The sequence below is a fragment of the Miniopterus schreibersii genome (assembly GCF_964146895.1).
Source record: "Miniopterus schreibersii genome assembly, chromosome: 8".
Taxonomy (NCBI): Eukaryota; Metazoa; Chordata; class Mammalia; order Chiroptera; family Miniopteridae; genus Miniopterus; species Miniopterus schreibersii.
Window position 1 is genome coordinate 78,303,157 of NC_138109.1, and position 22,520 is coordinate 78,325,676.

At 45.0% G+C, this 22,520-nt stretch overlaps 1 protein-coding gene across 4 annotated transcripts in view; it reads left to right on the plus strand.

Moving 5' to 3' along the window:
• SH3RF3 (SH3 domain containing ring finger 3) overlaps positions 1 to 22,520 on the plus strand; it is a 288,903-nt gene that overhangs the window by 30,803 nt on the left and 235,580 nt on the right. The gene's annotated exons all lie outside the window — the stretch shown is intronic.

Sequence of the window (22,520 nt, forward strand, 5' to 3'; positions counted from 1 at the left end):
TTGTTTCCAGGCATTACTGGAGGTCAGACTTTGGTTCCAAGTATTACTAGAGGTCAAACTTTGGTTCCAGATGTTGGAGGTCAAAATTTGGTTCCAGGTGTTATTGGCGGTCAAAATGCTCCCCTCTGCCCACGCTTTGGGTGTGTGTGGTTTTGTTCTGTTGGCCCCCCAAAAACAACTCAGTGTTCTTGTTAGAAACAGGATAGGACCACTTTAAGCTGGGTGTGCAGTTACATCTGTGAGACTTTCATTTGCTAAAATGAAATCATACTACAAACCCAAATAAGATGGGCCTTTTATTTATGCTTAGCATACCTCCTTGTTAGGCTTAAAACGGCTGCTTTCAAGGAGTCAAAACAGTGATAAATACTCTGATTTGCAAACATTCATCACCGGTTACAAATTCAGAGCCTTTCTGGAGGGATTGAAAGTTCATGATTTCACCATCTGGATGTCGGGAAATGACATTCCTGTTCTCACTTTAGTTTTGGCCACTTGGAGGTTGATCTCAGAGCACAGTGCTGGGAAGCGTTGGCCTAGGTTGTCCTGCCTTTGTTTAGAGCCAGCTCTGTGGAGTGACATGAATGGGAGCTTTGCTAATACTGGTAGATCCTAGCACTTGGGAGATGGTTCTGGACAGGAGGGAGGGGGCTCCCTGTTTAGAGGGGACCACCTGCAGTAAATCCTTATGCTTGACTGTCACCTTCTCTCACTGCTGGTGCTTTGTGAGCTTAGCCAGGCCTGACACTCCGAGGTGGGGACGGGTCAGGTGGAGCCCCTTTGTTAGTGTGGCACAGCTGCATCTGAACAGGCTCACGAGAGTCTCTGTGAGGTTGTCCAGACTTTTTTTTTAAAATATATATCTTTATTGATACCAGAGAGAGGAAGGGAGAGGGAGAGAGAGACAGAACATTAATGGTGAGAGAGTCATTGATCAAGCCCACAACCGGGCATGTGCCCTGACCGGGAATCGAACCCTGATCGCTTGGATCCTAGGTTGACGCTCAACCACTGAGCCACGCTCGGCCGGGCCAGTCCAGACTATTTTTTATGATCACTGAATGAAGTTTCCTTCTTCAACACACCCCAAATTGGGGATTCCTGTTGGTATTAAATCGGTGCAAATGACAAATTTTCACATTAAATTTTATAGGTAAGAAGAGTTGATTATAGATCCTTATGAAGATATGTTTAGATTTTATCTCCAGCAAAGATGAGGGTCTGTGCTTTCCAGCCATGGACTGGCAGCTGCTCAAACTGAAACCAGTTAGTTCAGGAGTGAGTTGTCTTTTTTTTTGACTCCCTTCACACATTTTATCCCCTCAACCCCTGCCTCTGATAACCACCAATCTGAATGTATCTCTGACCTTATTTTTTTTGTAAGATTACACATATAAGTGAGATTATATGGTATTTGTCTTTCTCTGCCTGACTCATTTCACTTAGCATAATGTCCTAAAAATCCATCCATGTTGTTGCAGATGGCAAGCATTCATTCTTTTTTAGGGCTGAATAATATTCCATTGTATATATGCACCACAGCTTCTTTATCCATGCATCTGTTGATAGACACTTAGTTTGTTTCTGTATCTTGGCTATTGTGTATAATGCTGCAGTGAGCATGGGGCTACAGATATCTCTTCCAGTTAGTGTTTTCATCTTTTTTCTTAAGCAATACCCAGAAGTGGGATTGCTGGATCATGTGTTAGTTCTATTTAAAAAAATATTTTTACTTATTTTTTTAGAGAGAGGAAGGGAGAGGGAGAGAGAAAGACAAACATTGATGTGAGAGTGTAACATGGATCGGCTGCCTCCTGCATGCCCACCACCAGGGATTGAGCCTGCAACCCTGACATGTGCCCTAAGAATCAAACAGGCAACCTTTCCATGCATGGGAAGATACCAGACCAACTGACCCACACCAGCCAGGACTGGCAGTTCTATTTTTAATTTTTTGAGGAACCTCCATACTGTTTCCATGAGGGTTCCCTTTTCTCCACATCTTTGCCAACACTTACCATGTCTTCTTGAGGACAGCCATTCTAACCAGTGAGAGGTGATATTTCATTGTGGTTTTGATTTGTATTTATCTTATGATTAGTGCTGTTGTGCACCTTTTCAAGTTCGTGTTGTATGTTTCCTTTGGAAAAGTGTCTATTCAGGTCCTCTGCCCTTTTAAAGATCATATTGTTCATTTTTGCTATTAAGTTGTATATGTTCTTTATATTTTTTGGATATTAATCCCTTATCAGATTTATAGTTTACAAATATTTCTTCCATTTGGGAGGTTGCCTTTTCATTTTGTTAATAGTGTCCTTTGCTGTGCAGTGAGTCCCCTTCTTTTTGGCCTGCTGTGACGCCTTTTGGGACTGACTTGATAAGGGCCCATCAGCACCGGAAACCTTCCTCAGGGCCTGCTTCATAGTAGAAATTAGGCCTGGAAAGGGCGGCTCTGTCTTTCCAGTGGGAATGAGCTTTGCCAACAAATGATGCTGGCACACCCTCCTGGGCCCTCAACTGTGTATCTCCAGGGCTCTTTCCCAACCCCAAGCTTCCTCACCTCTTTGAGGGGTCAACAGGGTTTGAGCACCTGGAAAAAGGGCGGTGTGTGAGTCTGTGTAAGGGGACTCTCTCTGAGTCACGGGGGGCTGCTCCTCACCACCTGTGGCCACGGAGGAGCCTGTGCTCAGTCAGCTTTTTCCATGGAGCAACATTGCTGGGACCTCTGCAAATGTGCTATCTAATGATACCAAGTTATAACTTTTTTTAATGATGAAAAATCAGCCGTGGACTATGCTGGTCTGTCTACAAGAATTTAACATCATTTGGGATGTATTTGTACTTACGGGAAGCTAGGTACATTGTTTTTGCTAAGTTTCCTAGTGCCTTCCATTGGTCTGAAATTAATTTCAGGAAGGGTTCCTTTCTTGTGCTGTGGGGACAGTGATGTAGATAATGATGGTGATGATGTAAAGATCAACACAGCCCAGCTCCCTGAAGTGGAGGAAGGGTGTCAGGGAAGGAAGCTGCAGGGGGCTTCCTGTCTGCTCTGTGCTAAACTTGCTCACCAGTCCATTTTCTTTCATGCTTCCTCTGAAGAGTCCAGACTGAAGGCATGAAATTACTTGTGCTGAACAAACTGACCTACCTTTAGGAAGTAGGGCCGCTCTCTGTAAATGTAATAGAGTTGGGAACATGTCTGAACATAGTAGGTGTTTTATTGTTTCTGTGACTCCTCATTTAAGTGGCAAAGTATGTGATTTTCTTGAACTTAGAGACCTTCATGTATTAACTAATCATGAAAGAAACATCATGTACTATTTCCTTGGCGCTATTGAACTTACGCCTTTATTTCCATATAGCCCATAGCTGTCACAGTTTTGATAAACATAGCATTTGGTAAAAACACTTTACTAGCAATTACAGTTCACATGTATCTATTTCCTTCAAACAAATGGGCTGCCAGATATTTCTCCAGCAAAGTAGGATGAATTGGAAACAACAAAGAACTGTAATTTGGGATGTGGTCTAATGGAGAACCACACTCAAGTGCAAAGAACAAAGGAGAGGAAAGTTCTTTATTGAGGAAAAGGGGAGTTCAGAGGGGCTGTTGTAAACAGAGTCCACTGGAGGAAGCTGGGAGTTGAAGTGCAGTGGCTTCTCGTTGGCCGAGCCATTGCCAGACCAGGAGGACATCCCCCCTTCCTGCGGGGGCAGGAGAGTAGAAACGCAGCTCCTGCTGGAGGTGGAGAGCGTGTCTCTTCCTGCGTAGGGTAACTGACAGTGAGGGGTAGGGTGTGAGAGCCCCCCTTACAGGCCCCCACAATGTGGTTTCTGTTTAGTAAACTTCACACATTTTAAAAAGTTTCCTTAGGATATAAGGAGTTCTAGAGTGTGGCTCAGAGATGACAGTGGGGTAAAGCAGGCAGGACTTAATGCAGAACACCTGGATTCTAGGACAGGGTTTGCCATTAACAAGTGTTGTAACTTTAAACACACCTGTTACCATGGCTGGCCCTTACTTTGTTTTCTGCAGATGAGTGGGGTGATATTTTCTGAGGATTGGTCCTGCTCCAAATCGGAGGTAATTCAATAAACAAATAGTTGTTGAGCACTAACTGTGTGTCAGGCACTGGGGTGAAAGAAGTGAAGGTGCCCAACCTGCTGCCCTCAGGAAGTACACATTCAGTTTCCACGTCGGCAGGGAGACGGTGTGTTCCTGCCCTCAGAAGGCTGGCTGGGTCTCCTGTCAAGTTCAGAGAGGAGCGATGAGACGCATTCTCTCGTCAGACCCCAGCCCCTGCCTGCTGTAGCCCACACTGGGTGTGGGGCTCAGAGGCACCCAGACAAACAGCGTGTGCCTCCCAGGATCACTGAGCCTGGGCCACTGATGTCATGTGGTGAGTTCAACAACCTGCCTCAGCTCATTGAAGTCACACTGTTATGTAGCCTGTTTCCTAGTTATCTTTTCCTGAGTTTAAACAGCTCATCAGATTTTTGTTGGTTGCATATTTTTCTGGCTGAATACCTTGTATCTCCTTGCCATATTTATGTCTTGTCTATGGTCTGTTAAGAATTCAGAGTTCTTGTCATTCTTAAACAAAATGATGCAGTTTGCCCTTAGTCATGTGTGTGTGCAGAGAAAATTAGAAGTGTATTGAACTTCATTACTCTTTCCTACCAAAGCTGATTCGCCCATGCTCCATACTGTGCTGCTTGATTTCTGTCTTTTTGATAAGGACACTTTGTGCCTGGGCTTGCGGGCACTGTTGTGCCTGGTGCCCATGGTTGATAGTAAAGTGCATTACTACACAGGATAGATGGTGTCATTTTTTTCTCACCATCTATTTTCTGTACCAAACTGCATGGGAGGTATTTCCTGTTGGGAAATAACATCCAGGGCTCTGCAGGCTTGTTTTGTCTGGGCCCGTGGGAGTTTGGGTCTGGTGATGCCTTCTGCAGGCTCTGCCCTCAGAGTGCCCACCCAGGCTCAGGCCCCTGCCCCCAGATGGCTCTTCAGGGCACCTGGGGCTCAAACACACTCCATATTGGGAGGAAAAGAGTGGATTGCTTGCCTTGAGCTGGCATCTCTCTCACAGAATGGACACATTTTATTCTTGTTTTCTAAGGATTCATTTGTGAAAATCTCGTTTTGTAATCCCATAAAATACATGAACATGCACAGAACTGAATAGTAACTCCTTCCTTTGGTTGTGCCAAAACTGTGCCCTTCCAGGGTGATTTTGAGCTGACTTGCCCCTGTTTCTCAATCAAAGGCAGCATCTAGGACTGTGGGCTTTCTTATGGCCTGATTGCTCGTATGGTTTGCAGCAAGAGGAAAACTTGTTATGGACGGCATTTCCAATGAAATGATTGGAGGCAGAGTTAGGATGGAGAGTGCTTCTCTCCCTCAGCCATCTGGATACGCTGGTGAGTCAGCTGGCAGTTAGTGCCAAGTGGCAGGTTCGCAGGCATCCGAGTTTCTTGAGCACATCTGCTGATGCATTGACTCATCAAACATCTCATCTGCAGGAAAGGCCACTCATGCCACTGTCCTCAGGGCTGGGCATGTGCATTCCTAAAAAACACCTCTCATATGTCCCTCTGATTCAAATTAGCAAACGCGTCCAGCTCCCTGTTCATTATGCACATATCGTAACTGTCCTTTCTTCCTGTTTATGGTGGTCTCTCTCTTGCTGTGACTGTTTGTAACTTAAAAGCATTTAAAAATATTTATTGCAAATCACATGTTTATCTTCCTTGGTGAATGAAATATGTGAAAAATACCTTTACTTGTGTAACTTTCCCCTTCTCCATGTGGATCCTAAGAAAGAAGATACCTACTAAGAAGGACTCTCAATGGCTTAACTCAGCTTAAATTTAAAACACAGAGTCCTAGCAGCTGTTTCTACACAGGGGCCTCTCACACAAGCCACACTTCAGGGCGAAGTCTGCACTGAGCTGCCTGCCTACACTGTGTTCCTGCATCTGAGTCAGTTCTTACAAAGGAGCTCCTGGAATCCCATTTTGACCAATAGGACTGAAGCTTTCCTCATCTGATAGGAGCTGTGCACGTATATCCCCATCAGCATTTTCACTGACCAATCAGAGTGGCTCCATTCTGACCAATCAGAGTTGGGACAGTGCTTTTTGGCCCTATCAAACTGTGAAGATTTGGAGTCCTCATTTGCATGAGGACGGACCAATCAGGGACCAGAGGCAGAGACTTCTGTCTATATAAGTCAACTCCCCTCTGGCTCAGAGAACATAATTTCTCTTTCCACCAAAGATTTAAGACTGTTTCTCTGGCTGGAGCTGAAACACAGAAGATGAAACACCAGAGCTATCTCGTGGAACCAGAGCAGAGAAGAGCAGGCAGAGTGGAGCAGACCTGGCTGGATCAGAGCAGAGCAGATCTGTAACTGGAGAGGGGCCTGGGCCCAGAACCACCTGGGCCCAGAGGATTATAGCCATGCTGTGCTGCTTCATAATTGGGCTGTAACACTCTCGATCTACCCCATAGCCATACTGTTCTCACAGCCATGCTGAATCACAGTCGAGCTGTGTGTACTGAATAAAGTTTCTTTCTTCACTGCACCCCAGATTGGGGATTCCTGTTGGTGTTGAGTTGGTGCCATTGACCATCAGTTGACACTCCCGTCTTAGTGTTATTCTAAATAAGGTGAACTGCTCCACAGCTACTAGAGCGTGTGGATAGGGAAGTAGCCGTTTGGAGTCTGGGGTGGCTTTTCTCCATGCAAAGGCTCTTCCTTTCCTCTCTTTTGCTTGTAATGATGAGGCACATCTGCTCAGGTAATACTCTGGCTGGGGTGCGGGACCACACATGGACTGCAGAGTGGTCTCCTTAGTTTCCTAGTCCCAGCGCTGAACCTTCGTTGGTGTATATTATATAAGAGTACTGCCTTGGGGGAGGCTAGTATTTCTTTTATAAAAATCATGTGCAAATTCAAAGTCATTGCTTGGCTGTGGATATAACTGTGGCTACTGTGCTTGTCATATATAATGTTATGTGTCTCTTTATACACATGTCGGCAAGACTTCACTAAAATGCCATCATCGCTGGTGGTGGGACGTCAGTTGGAAATTATGTGGTAGAGGTCCTTGGGGTTGTGAGATGCAGAGATTACCACTTTGTGCTGCCCTAGATAGGGAATTAAGTGCAATCAGGGTTCCGAGACATGGGGACAACTAAAGTGTCCTTTGATAGGTGATTGGGTAAAGAAGATGTGGTACGTACATACAGTGGAATGCTACTCAGCCATAAGCAAGGATGGAATACTACCATCTGTGACATCATGGATGGATCTTGAGAGTATCATGCTAAGCGAACAAAATGAGTCAGACAGAAAAATTCAAGAACCATCTGATTTCACTCATGTGGGATATAAAACTGAAAGCAACAAGTGAACAAACAGGACAAAAGCTCATAGACACGATGACAGTATGGTGGTTACCAGAGGGGAGAGAGAGAAGGGGGGTAGTAAAGGGTAAAGAGGGTCAAATATATGGTGACGGAAGATTGTTTTACTTTGAATGGTGAGCACACAATGCAATATGCAGATGATGTGTCATAGACTTGTACACTTGAAAACTATATAATTTTATGAACCAATGTCACCGCAATAAATTTAATTTTAAAATCAGGCTTAAAAAAATATAATCAGGGCACTTTTACACAAATTAAGAACATTATTCAAATAATTATATATGGACTATCTAATAAGGAAGTAGACTATGTTGGTCATAGTTGGTCATCCTGGGTGGTAGGATGTAAGTGGAATTTTAGTTTTCTTCTTCATGGTTCTTTGGGGTCTGGTTTAAGTTTCCACAGTGAGCATGTATTACTTTTTGAATTCAGATTTAAAAAATGTTCTGTCAGAGTTGTAGAATTTCTTTTTTCTTCATGGAAATCAAGTACAGATTGAGTCACAGGTTTCAGAATTATAGAATTAATTGTAGAATTATGGAATTATAGGATTGGAAAGAACCCTGAAGATTGCCAAATTTAAAAGCCATAATTCATGTGAGAGGTGGCAGAGCCCACACTTGAATTCTCTCTTTGATTCCAGCTCCTGTGCCCTTTCATCCACTCTTGACCTGGTTATCTGTTTTGTGACTATTTCAGATAAAGGGGCATTATTGTGATTTGGAATAATTTGGACAAATGCCATAGTTCTTCATTTCCTTTACAGTTAAGGCCATACTCACAGAAAATGTTTCAGACCAGAGCTTGGCGAACTAGGGCCCATGGTCCAGCCTCTTGTTTTGGAAATAAAGGTTATTATTTCTGGGACACAGCCACACTCCTTCATCTGTCATCTGTGGCTGCTTTAGGGCTACACAGCAGAGGTTGCTCCAAAGACCAGGTGGCCTGGACAGCTGAAAGTGTTTTACTACCTGGACCTTTCAGGACGGTTTGTGGGTGCCTGTTAAGGCTCATAAGGTAGTAGAATGTTAACCGGAGGCCTGTGACAAGGACCTTAGAAGAAGAAGGGGAAGCTACTCATTGGAGTAAAATTGTCCAGGTAAAAGCTGAGTCGAGTGCTTGCTTGCCTGTGCTGTTTGGGATGATCTCAGTATAGGCCCCCTGATCGGAGGCATGAGATGGGGCTGGGAGGCTACTATAGTCCTTGGGAGTGGATATTAAAGCTCAGCTCTTTTGATCTATTGCTTCATCTGGAGTGTTCTCATTAGAAAAGTGGAGTCTGGCGTGGGCCAGTTCTTATGCCCTTTAAAACAGATGTCAAGTTCAGGCTGAGGGTGCTGAGTACTGGGCTCTGGCATCTGCACTAGAAAATCATTTGGGCCTAATTCAGATGAAATGTCAGAAGAGGCCAAGTAGTGCAGACTGGTAGGTTGTCCCTGCAGTATCCCTACTACCTTCTGCGTGTGCGCTGTGGTCCCAGGCACCCTCAGTGTAGGAGGGCCACGCACGTGGCAGGGCCTCCCAACCAGAGGCTGCTGGATGCGGAGTTCGCCCGGCTATTTTAGCGTTTCCAGCTATTTAGTGTACCTCTGACACGGCAGCCCGGGCAGAGAGAAAGATCAGGTTCCTTTGTTTCAGCAAAGGGAGGAAAAGAGCGAACATTTGGGTCTAGTTCCTGTGGACCAGTCGGGGTGCTGGATATTTTATATTCCATTTCATTCCTTTCTTCAGAGGACCTCATTGCAATTGGTAGCTCATATGGGCTCTTTTAGCTGGGGTGCTGGTGGGGGCAGAGCAGTGTGAGTGGCTTAGCGTGGACTTAACCCAGTCCTGTGGTCTCTCCATCGCATGCCACCTGGAATTCCCCTGTGTGGCAACAATATTCATAACCGGAGGGCAGAGGCCGTGATTAGGAATTGTTTGATCACTGACAGGAAGATGCAATTTATTTGGAAGATAAAATTTTTCCAAGATGGGGGAATTTTAGTGGGATTTTCAGAGGAAAAACCGAGCACTTTGCCTTCCTCTGTAGAATAACTCCCGGGAGACGTGCTGGGCAGACCCTGTGAGGGCAGGGCTCAGAGGGCACGTGTCAGGACTGGCAAGAACATTGGCAAGTTCTCTCTTTCTCACCATGTATTGTGGATTTTCTTTTGGGCTTGTTCAACACTGGTGTCATCTAATGAGTGGGGAGATTCCTTCCACTTGTCTAAAATGGGCTATTTTAGAAGGTGGTTGCAATCTTTTCCCAAAAAACATATTGTGCAGTTGCCTGTAGGTTTCCTTGAGTATGGCAATAAAAACCCAAACTTAAAGTATTGTGAGATGCTGCTAAGAAATGCAATGTGCCTGCTTGTAGTCCTGGTCCCAGTCAATCCTGTTAAAGCCCTGGGACCTATTCACAGTCCAGACTGGGAAACAGAGTGCTCGGTTTCGGAGTAGGCACTGAGGTCAGGGTGGTGCCATGGACTGTGGGACTTCTGTATTGCTTCAGCATTCCACCCCATGCTTGCATTCTACCATCTCCCCTTTCCTCCCTCCTTTTGGCACTCTGATCTTCACACACCTTAATCTTGATGAAATCTCTTGAGGGATATGTATGCCATCCTGTGTCTCGGAAACAAAGAAGGTTAGTTTACTGAGAAGTCAGTGCTGGTGAAGTTAGGCCCCCTTGAAAGCAAATACAGATTTCTTGGCAGTTGTCTCTTTAATCAGGAAACATCATGAATTGGCAGGTGGTTGGTATTTAGTTTGTTTATTTACTCCGCAAGTGTTCACTGAGAGCAAACATGGGTGAACTCATAGCTCCCTTAAAACTAGTCCTGTGACTGTCCTTAGTGAGCAGCGATCTGAAATCTTACGTTATTGCTTTGGTTGAAAAGTGAGATCTGAGCAGAAACTTTGTTTTTAAGGATTCCCAGAATCAGCAAAAGTGCACATTTTGAATTGCCTTTACTAAGGGGTTTTTCTAGGTAGAGTGAACTTAAACCAAATCGAGTAATTTTGAACAGTGGTACCTATCGGCTTTGATAGAAAGATAACCTGAAGTAGGGGATAATTCACTTTTTACTAACTTTAAGCTGTCATGCCAGTAGCAGTAGGTTCATTTTTTAACATGCATTTTAGTTTTGTATTTTAATTATTTATTGAGCTGATTTGTTTTTCTTGGGAGTTCTTTGAAGATTTTATGGTAATGCAGTACTTCATTTATCTGGATCACTTACATTGAAGCCAATCAGAGAGCAAGCAGAAAAGCTTCGTGCGGTCCATGGGATACTCTGTTTATATCCGAGAGAGACCCTCTGTCTTCGCTTTTGGTCAGCATACTGGACGGCTTCACTTAGTCAACCTGCATTTCCTAGGTGCCTGCTCTTTGCTTGGCACAGTGCTAAATGTTGAGAATTCAGAGTAATGGCCAAAATACAACCCAGTGTGTATGGGGGGAAGACAGTACAGTAATTATTTTGTAATGCTTTAGTTAAGTGCTAATTGCAGAGGTTCATAAAATACATGTAAGTCCAAAGAAGAAAGTCAGTTGATTGAAAGGTCATTTGAGAGAGGGCTGGGTGGAGGTCCTTTGAAAGAAAGATGAGTAGCAATGAAAGAGATGCTTCAAATAGAAAGAACACCACTTGCAAAGATGTTATATTTTTAGGAAAGCAATAATTGCTCACAATTTCTGGGTCAACAGACATAGGGGCATAGAAGCAAGAAAGAAGGCATTAGTGGGCAGAAGCCATCCCAGCTGGAATTCTGTTTATGGGGACAGGGCAGTGTCGACTGGCATTTAGCAGAGACTATGTGTATTCAGGGGACACAGATGCCTGTGGCTGGCAGGCGATAGATTTGTTGGGTGAAGCTGGTGGGAGGAGATCGCTTAGGAGGTTTCGTATTCTAATTGAGACACGACAGACTCCACGAAGGTCCTGGAGGGGAAGAGAAGATCAATGAGGACCAGAATTAGGTGTGGTGGACAGAGCCTCTCCTGGGGTCCAGTTTTTCAGGCTGCTGCCAGCTTTGTTGCTCATTTGCCATGTGACCTGGGGGCAGTTATTTTTAAGTGTTCTGAAGTCTGAGATGAAAACTCTGTTTACTGGGAAAGGCCACTCATGTGGTGACGTATTTGTCAGGGATGGTGAGATTAATCTCAAGGAGAGGTCCTTTCCTTAAAGACACACACAGTGTTTTCTCAGATGTAAAAACAGGAGGCGTGATAGCCCTTTGCAGGATTATTTATTATGCAGGAAGACTGAATGCCTAGCCCAGGGCTGGTGTGTGGAAGGGGCCCAATGAATGGTGATTTTCTTTCATATCTATAAAGGATACTTGTGGAACCAATGAATGTAGCCAACCAACCTGCATCCCCCCACCCCTGGCATGAATTAATTGGACATGAACTAGGAGGGTCAGAGATCTGGAGAACAAGGGTCACAAGGTATGTGGAGCGGAGTGGCAGGAGAGATGACTAGATACCTGGATCACTCTGAGATCCTGCTCTTGTACAGGAATCCAAAAACTAGAAATACTCCAGAGGAAGAGTACAGGAATTCCCCTTCCACATGATCCTTTAGTTGGTTTTAGGCGTAAGGAATATCAAAGCCTATCAGGCCAACTTGTTTGATTTATTTCAGTTGACAGCCTGATGACTTGGTCACAAGCAGGTGAGCCTGTGTGTTTAATCCACCCTCCTCCCTTGGGGTAGTATTTCATTACTAGGTTGGAAGTTTCTAGGGAGCAGAAGTCTCACTTGATTTGTCTTTCTATTTCCAAAAGCAGCTAAAATAACTGGAAAGCCAGAAGCCCTAATGACCTAAATCATTTCTTCTGATTGTTCAAGTATGTGTCTATGTTAAAGTGTAAGTCAAATAAATAAGCACATCATAAAACAGAAGAACACTTTGCCTTCCTCTGTCTAAACAAAACGTGTCCGCTGCAGCATGAGTCCAGTGCTTCTCTGGGTGAGAAAAAATACGAGGCACCACTCTGCAAAGCAGAATACCTTCATATGTACTTCTTACATGGCAAAGTCATCTTCTGTAGCTTCTTCAGCAATGTAAGGGCCATGTTTTTACTTTGTCGCTTTAACTTTTAGGGCTATTTATTTATTTACTTTTAAAATATATCTTTATTGATTTCAGAGAGAGGAAAGGAGAGGGAGAGAGAGATAGGAACATCAATGATGAGAGAGCCATTGATCGACTGCCTCCTGCACGCCCCCGACTGGGGATCAAGCCCGCAACCCAGGTATGTGCCCTGCCCGGGAATTGAACCCCGATCGCCTGGATCCTAGGTCGATGCTCAACCGCTGAGCCACGCCCTGCTGGCTTAATTTTTAGGGCTTTTTAAACAATGTTTTCTATTCCAGTTTGAAGGATGCAGATGAGTATGTGGTGCCTGTACTGGGTGTGACCGGCACTGAGCGTGTTGGAGGGATGCCGTGTGCCATCTTCCCTCCGCCTGTTCTGAAGCGGTGGGCTGTGGCTGCGCGAGTCCTGGGTCATCTCTGTAGGGGGTGCTCTAGAGGCATTATGTGTATTATATGCATTCTCTACGTGTATTGCTGCAAATTATGTCAGCATTTAGACCCAAGATCTAATTGGTATTTTTTTAGAATCAAAAGAGTCCGTGGTGAGAGTAAGGCAGAGCTGATGGAGTGACTGTTGGCTTACTTAACATATCATGCTTTTCTCTTTCCCTCCCTAGAATTCACTTTGTTAAATTTCTTGTGCTGTTCACTGGATCTAATTAACATTTTAAATTGGCATGCTGTGTAGTTCCGGAAATCACTTATGAGATTTCATAGGTGTCTCTGGCAGCACAGAGTGTTTAATGAGCAAAATAATTGTGTTACAGTAAAATAAATATGTGCATATTCACTGAATTAATAAATGAATTAAATGATGACTTCATGGAAACCTCCCGAGAAGGTGGTTATGGACTATCTTTTCAGAGTAGGATATTGAAATTGACTTTATATGCTTGGAGATTTTGGAGAAAATAAATGCGCTTTTTGTTTTAGATTGTAATAGTATTGTGTGTGTGCACGTGTGTTTAACTAGAATGGGATTCCGGCCTTTGACTGAACCTCAGGAGAGTCTGTAGAGTGTCTCGGCAGCTGAAAGGAGGTGGGTAGGATGTGCAGGGCCTCTCACCAGGGAAACAGATCTCACAGCTCTGCAGGAATGGAGACAATCAGAATTCGGCTCTCCTTTCCATTACTGGGCAGCCCTTTTCATTCTCTGGAGGTGATGTCCAAGGAGTAGGAAGGGGATGCAAAGGAAAGGTGGGCAAGAGACTTTTAGAGCTGCTGAGACCAAGTCTAAAAGTCTTCCTGCAGCAGATGAAGCAGAATCCTAGAGTCAGGGTCCCTGAGCTGGGGGGAGCCCCAGGTGCTCTTACCACCAGCCCAGAGCCCTCTTGGCTGAACCATGCTGTCTCCTACCCTTCAAAGTATCTCCCACAGGAGGAGAATAGAGGGACCAAGAAATCATGGAAGAAAGAACTAGAACTCTTAAACAAGCCAGAGGCTGGGTCCTTCTGGCACAAAGGTATTTTTAAAAGACTCTTTTCATTGCCAGAACCAGACTCACTTAAATCCCTCAAGTGGTGGGAGCTTATTGTAAGGGTTTCCCTGCACAGGGACCCAGGCACAGCTGGGTCTCATGAGGAGCAGGAACCACAAGAGAGCCTGGCTGAAGGGGCTACGGTTCCACTGGGCTGTGAGGTTCTCTGTTTCGCTGAGCTGGGCCCCATCTGTCAGCTTCCCTCTTTACCTGTCCTACTGCTGATCACTCTCCATCTCTGTTCTGTTCCCTCTGCTTCCTGCCCACAGTCTCTGCTTCTCTCTGCCTCTGGCTTATGTCACCTTTCCTGGTTCGGCAGGTAGTGTCAGTGGCTATCCTTTGTATGTTTCCTGATTCCCATTCAGTAAAGGGACCATCATAATGGCCCCAGAATCATTCCACAACGGGTGCCCCAGAGGCCATTAGCCAGCCAATAAAGTGCTCCTCTGGGGCCAGGTCCATTCAGCTGACAGGGAAGTCCCATGGGCCTTGGTGGCTGAGTGTGTGGCAGGCTTACTGGGAAGGGACTGCAGGGCACATGCCGAGAGCACCTACAGTGGGCTGTGTTACTGGACTCCTCAGGCACGGTTGGTTTCTTTGAGGCAGGCTTCTCAGGTGGACAGAGTTCTAATCCCACTTGTCTCACTATTTGTCCCCTCTTGACAAGGCCCCCCTCTGATGGGTGTCCTGCATGCTCACACTGTGCTCAGTGGGACCCTCCATGGGCATAGGCAGGTGGAGGCAGTGAGAGGGAGGAGGGGGCTCATCTGTTCTCAGTGCTGGACTTGTGTGTCGGATTTTTTTGAATAAACTTGTTATTTTGGAATAATTTTAGATTTATGGAAAGTTAACAAGACAGTGCAGAGAATTCCCTCCGTGTACCCATCACCCAGTTCCCCCTTATGTTTAACATCTTATATTACCATAGTTGCACTTGTCACAACTAAGAAATTGACATGGCTACATCACTGTTAACTAAATTATAGTAGTCGCTCTTTATCCATGGTTTCACTTTTTGTGGTTTCAATTACACAGTCAGTCGTGATCCAAAAATATTAAATGGAAAATTCTAGAAATAAACAATTCATCAGTTTTAAACTGTATACTGTTCTGTGTAGTGTAATGAAATCTTGTGCCTTCTGGCTCCATCCCACCTGGGACGTGAATCATCTCTTTGTCCAGTGTCTCCAGCTGTAAACACTGCCTGCCCAGTTGTGTCTTAGTGGCCTCAGCCACTTAGTAGCATCTCAGTTACCAGATGGACTGTTGTAGTATTGCGGTGCTTGTGTCCAAGTCACCTCTATTTTACTTAATAATGGCCCCAAAGCCATTCATATAACTTTCGTATTGTTATAATTGTTCTATTTTATTATTACTGTTAATTTCATATTCTGCCTAGTTTATAAATGAAACTTTATCATCAGTATGTACGTACGTATATGTATACATAGGGCTCAGGACCATGCCTGGTTTCAGGCATTCACTGAGGGTCTTGGAACGTCTCCCCCACAGATAAGGGGAACTACTGGACAGACTTGATTCCGGTTTCAGCATTTTTTCCACTCATGTATTTTTTCTGTTCCAGGATTCAGTCCAGAATACCACATTACATTCAGCTGTGCAAAATTTTGTTTGAAGAAAGGATTCCACTGCTAAACTCAACACATGTACACACAGACCAGCACCACCAGCCAAGAACCTGAGTCTGTAGCCCTTTGCACTTCCAGCCCATATGATACCACATGCTTTTACTAGGCTCTATTTAGAGTTGCTTTTATTATGTGTCTCTGTGGCTTAGAACCTGCAGTAGATGCCAGGGGCTGAATTCATCAAATCCAAACTCCTCCCCTGGCCACCCCGACCTCCCTTTGTTCCACACCCTTTGATCCACGCTCTCCCCACCTCCTCTTTCTTACCCAAGTGGGGGGTCTGGGATTCCCCCATCCGGCCTCTGTTGTTGCTGCTTGTTTCTTTGCATCCCTGAGCATACTTCCTTCCTGCTGCTTTCTGAAGACCATTTCTCCATGACCTGCAACCCTTCTTTATGTCCTACAGGTATTGACTTTATGTTGGTACATTTTTATATATTCTCTGGTTTTCCTTTTAGATCTTAGTCCAGCTATATTGTTGTGATTGTAAGGGACTTGAGTGGGTCCCCCAAGACCTCCGTGCTTGACAGTGACAGGAACCATGAGCCGGTTCAGTGATGTTCACTCTTTCCCAGGGAAGGAGGAGCCTGATTTTGGATAAAAAAATAATTCTCCATGTGGTAAACATGTATGTGCTGCACGCCAGAATAATGTTTAAAAGTGGGTTGAAAGCCAAACCTGTTGCAGCATGGATAAGTCCAGAAGGTTCTACCTAGTGTCATCTCACATGGCTGGGTGTTTCTCGTGGTTGTGATTGTGACATGAAGGCACAGGGAAATTGCACCGAAATAGGTGTTGAATGAACCAATGAATGAGGGGATGAATGTTTGGATAAATGATGGCACCAGTTAAATTTTAATACTTTAAGACTAGGCTGCTCATCCTTTATATCATCTACCATATTTGTCTAAATATAAAGTGACTCTCAATTTAAATTATTTCCATTTTTTTCTATGTGAAGATTAGAAAAGTGTCAGGCCAACTTGGACATTTGAATTTCTAGGAATTTAAATGAAATACTCAAGCATCTGCTTCTAATATTTAGTGTAATTACTCATATTAAAATCACATACAATTATATTAATTTGAAAATATATTTTTACCCTCATGTTTCATAAAGTAATTTAATTAAAAAATTTCCCATTGGTGGCTTCGTCATCACAGAGGCCCTTTCTGGGTCTCCTAACAGGCCTTGGAGAACATCATCCTTATGCATGATCATGTGGTAGGATGTATTTTACTTTTTAAAAAAAATGAATTTATTTTATTTATAAAACTGCATCCATTTAAAACCTCTGGGAAGTTTGAAAAATAAAATACAAAACAACGATGGAATACAGAAAGACAATGTCAGATTTTATCACCAGTCAAGAACTTCTAATCCGGTGTGATGTCAAGTTAATTAAATGGCTACTCCTTGAGTTATAGCTCTTATACCAGGATGGTACTTTCCAAAAACTGAGACTTTTCATTCTAGTGTTGTAGATCAGTGCTGCCCAAGAGAATTATAATCTAAACCATGAATAAGGGGCATATATATACTTAAAATTTTTCTGGTAGTCACACTTAAAAAAAATAAAAAGAAACAGGAGAAATCAATATTAATGTATTTTATTTAATCCAGTATAGCCAAAATGTTATAATTTCAGCATAGTATCAATGTAAAAATCATTGGGATATTTTCTATTTTTTTTTTTAAAGTAACCTTCAAAATTTGGTGTGTGTTTTGCCCTTCCTTCCCATCTCAGCTGAACTGGCTCGTTCATGTGTGCCAGGTGTGGTGGCTACTGCATGGACAGGGCAGCTCTAGATTTCACTGACGAGCATTTTTGGTTTCAGAGAGACCTGAGTTTGAATACCTGCTCCATCACTTATTTCCTCTGTGATTTTGAATAAGTTACGTCCTGCAGAGCCACCGTGAGACTTAAATGAGATGAGTGACGTGAAAGCGCACCTCTGTGAGCATCTGGCCCTTAGTAGGTGGTCAGTAGATGTTGGTTCTCTCCCCAGCTTTTCAAAATGGATGTGGAGGGTGGGGTGGGAGAAAGGCAGAGGCAAAGGCAGTGGGGAACTTGGCTGGATCTTCTCGCTGCAGGGAGCTGAGCACAGACGCAGGGAGCGGTGCTTAGAGAAGGGGCAGGCGGGACGGGGCGGGCAGCTGGAGGCCTGGCAGGCGTTTCCAGGTGCGCGCTGCATGGCTGCGGGGAAAGCTGGAGCTCCTGTCTTCTCTCTGCTGATCTAGAACCTCAGGCAGCGAAACCCTGGACAGAGTACAGCTATCAACTCAGAGTCATGCCCTGGGAAGAAAGGTTTGAAGGAGGTGGTTATGTTTCCATTGAGAGAGAGAGAGAGAGAGGGAGAGAGGGAGGCAGGGAAGGAGGGAGGCAGGGAGGGAGGGAGGGGAGGCAGAGAGGGAGGGTGGGCTAGAGGAGAGCAGAACATGGTGTTTATCTTTAGATGCAGCTTTGTCTGGCCTTAAGAGGCAGAACTCGTTCTGGCTACAGGAAGGAAGAGTCCAGTTCAACAGGATTGGACTTTCACAGATGTGTTTTGAGTGCGGAATGGGTTGCTTTGTGACATAGTGAGCGTTTGATCAGATGAACTCTCACGGTACCACCCAGTAGGCATGCTGTGAGGAGGGTCAAGTCAGGCCGCTCATGTGACACTGATGCGCTAAATGTCGTTCCATTGCTATGGATGTGAGGTCTGATGAATTCAGTGACCACCTCACACCGGTGTGATAGACCTAGATGAGCTCTGAGGCCCTTTCAGTCCTTAGGGTCTGTAGCTCACTACTGCTCTCTCGGGACTATTGCCAACTGGCCGACACTGGACTCTACACTCCTCTTTAAAGACGTGACACACAAGGACCTTTCTCGTCTTTCCCCGACTCTGTGAACATTACCTACCCAGCGACCACATGACTCACCTTCCTCTCGCCGTGACCTTGTAGCTCCGGCCACACAGGCATCGGCTTGGCTCTGAGAATGCTGGGCCCTGGAGGAGTGGAGTGCTGTCACAGTGTGGGGCCTCACATGTCCATTCAGTACCCCAAGATTCTCACACTGTGGTTCCCAAGGGCCCCTTTCTCCTCTCTTGTCCCTCCTTCTGACCCCATCTTTTCTCATTTCAGCTCCTCAGCTACAGGGGTCTCTGAGGGATCCTGCTCAGGCCCTATTCTCTTCTCTCGCCCCTGTTGTTTCAGCCCTCCTTTCATTCCTGTATCGCTCTCTCCAGCTCAGTTTCCCCCCGTAGCTGCCCACCCAGTGTCCTTACCCAGGTGTCACAGGTGTCTCTCAGCCAGTGTGCCACGCCTGGACTCCCTGTCCCACAAACCTGCCCGCCCTGCTCAGCAGCAAGGGGCCCTATCACCCGCTCAGCTTGGGACACATTCTCTAATCACATCTATCCCAAGCCACAATGGCTCATTCACCCAGCCCTGGGACAGGTAACCTTTTCTTTTAAAATGAGCATTGAAGGGTTGTTTATGTCATCCTGCCATTGGAATCCCCAGCCATTCCTTCCTGGACAATTGCTGACTCTGGTAAGGCCGTCTCTTGGGGTAGTAATTCTCAGAAAGCGCATCCCGAGACCACTGTCCAGGAAGTTACTCTCAGACTTGTGCATTTCCTCCAGATAGGACTTTGGTGTTGCTAATAAAGTAATTGGTAGAGTGCATTGCAATCTGAGAGTCTGGTAGGAAACTGAGGAGGAGGTGGCTCCCTCTTGCTGCCTGGTGATTTTGGAAACAAAGCTTTGGCCTGTATCCAGGCACATAGAGTGGCTCAACTCCCACCTGAACGGTCAGGAAACTGAAGCTGGGGAGGTTGCCATGGCCTTCTGAAGGGTGTGCCTTTGCACGTAAACTGGGACTAGAGCATTTGAGATGTACACCCAAAAGCTCTTCACGTCTCAATCTTACTTTTTTGAAAATAGAAGAACCTAGACATTCACTTCTTCCTATCCTGCCTAGTCATGTAACTCTTTGATTCTGAAAATGTGTAGTTCACCCTCCAAACAAAACCCAAACCTATGCAGCCTCCCAAAACTTTCCCACATGATATATTTGATCCTTACAGCACTCTGTCAGGTCTGGAAGAATTTATCCATTTTACAGATAAGGAGGTAAGGCCCAGAGAGGTTAAATTACATGTCCAAGGTCACACAGCTAATAAAGAGTGGAGTCTAGGGGCCACACTCTCCCTGTGTGGCATCATCGTGAAGAATGTGGGCTCTGGAACCACAGAGCCCTGATTTTTAACCCTAGCTCTCACCTACAAGCTGTAAGTGGGCTCCTCAGCATTTCAAAGCCTCAGTTTTTCTCATCAGTAGAATGCAGATACAGCAGTCCTTAGTGGGGTTAAGTGCCATGTGTGTTTTGAGCCCTGGGTGGAGTCCTGGGGTATCATGATCTCTGTGTGTGTGGTGTGTGTCTGAGGTTGCATGGTGGTATCCCGTGTAAGGCATCAGTCAACTGCTGGGCCTGCCTGCTGGCACCTCACTGGCATTTGGGTAGATCCAAAGCTCCTTCTAGGGTGGTCATTATTTCTGTTCTCTCCCTTGGGAGGTTTGGGCACCTCCTGGATTGATCAAACCATTCTTAAACTCTCTCTCTTGCCCCGTTTTCAAATGGGCTTGTTCAGGTTGTTTATAAAAAACAGACATTTATCACATAAAGGTCTGGAGTTTCCTGGCAGAATGAAACACAGAAAGGTAGTTTTTCAGGGGATGAAGGCAGATAATAGCAGGTGTGGCCTGTGCTGTGGTCAGCAGGCCCCTGAGGGAAGCTATGGTCTCCCATCTGCCCCAGCCCAGGAGCTCCACTCAGAGTCCTGGGGGGCAGAGGTGGGGGTTTTAAACCATCACTAAGCCTTAGGCCCCTCCTTCCTAGGTTGTGTGGACCCCAAGAAAGAAGATGCCTACTAAGAAGGGCTCTGGGTGGCTCATTAGGCAAAAAAAAAAAAAAAGCCTAGGGGCCATTTCTGCACAGGACCCTTTCAAACTGCACTTCAGGGAGAAGCCTGCCTGCCCGCCTGCACTGTGTCCCTGCACCTGAGCAGCCCTTAGAAGGAGTTCCTGGACTCCTGTTTCAGCCTGGAGGGCTCAGGCTTTCCCCATTCATTCTGAGCTGCAGGATATCCCCATCAGCTTCTTCACCAACCAATCAGAGCGGCTCCATTCTAACCAATCAGGACAGTGGCTTTTGGACCAATCACACTGAGAATTTGGAGTCCTCATTTGCATGAGGCCAGACCAATCAGGGACCAGGGGTGGGGCTGCTTTCTCTACAGCCAGCTCCCCTCTGGCTCTGGGAGGGCGCTTTCCTTTCTTACCTGAGGCTGGGTTTTGCTGGCTGGAGCTGAAACACCACAGCTGTCTCGCCAGGGCAGACTGGCAGGGAACAGACTGTACCAAAGCAGAGTGGAGCAGGCAGAGCTGGCAAGCCAGTGAGAGAGAGGCCTGGCCTCGGGGCGGCCTCACAGCCTGCTGTTTTCACAGCCCTGCTGTGTCATAATTGAGCTGTTTTGCACTAAATAAAGTTTTTCCACTTCACCCCAAAATGGAGATTCCTGTTGGCGTTGAACTGGTGCCAATAGTCATCTGCTGACAGTTGTTTGTGCATGTCCACCCCACCCTGGGGGGCTCATGTACCTTCAAAGCAAACATCCCCTTCAGCTCCCAGCCCGCACTGGGATAGGTCCCTCCTGCCACCTGCAGGCACTTTCTTCATCTTTGTTCTTCACTTTCTGGTTGGGGTTTGCAGAGTTGGGGAGTTGGGAAGTTGGGCCGCATTCAAGAGAGTGCAATAAAACCTCAATATAACGGACCAATTCGGGTGAGGGGGCGTCCAGTAAAGCCAAAAGCCTGTTATATAGTAAAGTAGGTTTTCTGAATGAGTCTGTTAAAAAATTGACAAATTAGTTTACCAGTTTTTACTTATGTAGACACATTTGTATAATTAAAATTATGTATGAAAAGTTTAATGTCATAGAAAAGTTTTCTATGTGTATTACAGTAATTTTAAATTTATACTGAATAGGTCTAGTAAATGTGTGTAAACATGCACATGGCTGGGGTGTGGCTTAGCACATGTGGGAACATCGGGAGCAGGAGCTAAAACTGCTGCAGAAAGTCACACCACGTGACAACAGAACCAATTACCACACACGATGCAGTGTGATCACATGCCAATCATTTGCCGAACATTGTTTACAAGCAGCAACTCTTGGATTTAAATATGTAGACTATAGTTGTAGATATGTAATATTTATTAATAAATAAATTAATAAATTTATTAATTTAAATTAATATGGGAAATTACTATGGTGTTTTTTTCCAACATACGATCTATTTGTTAAAATTTGTTAAAAATAAGTAAATTAATAACAACAGCAAAATAACCTGTTAATTTAATTATAAGCAAATCTTGGTTAAAAGCATTATAAAAATAACAGGGTGTTAATTTTCACATATGACATACAGACCAGAAATTTTGTCTGTTAAATCCGAAGTCCATTAAACAGAGGTCCGCAAAAGCAAGGGTTTGCTGTATTTATTACCAAGCCAATGAGGCAGTTGACTGGTTGTCCAGAAACCTGAGCAAAGGTTGATGTTGTCAAGGCGAGTCCCTGGGAGACAATGGCCTCATCAAACAACAGTGAGTATAAGAAAATATTTACATTGTCCATTTATTTCCATTCGGAAAACATGAAGAGAACTGTAGGTGTCTGTGAATCATGCATTGCAGCCATAGTTTGTGCTCCTCCGCGTCCTCTGTTTGGGGCTGAGGTCTGCCTTCTGTATAAGAGGTGATCAGAGCTTCTACCCCGTAGAGTCGAATCTGGAATGTTTTCCTGACTG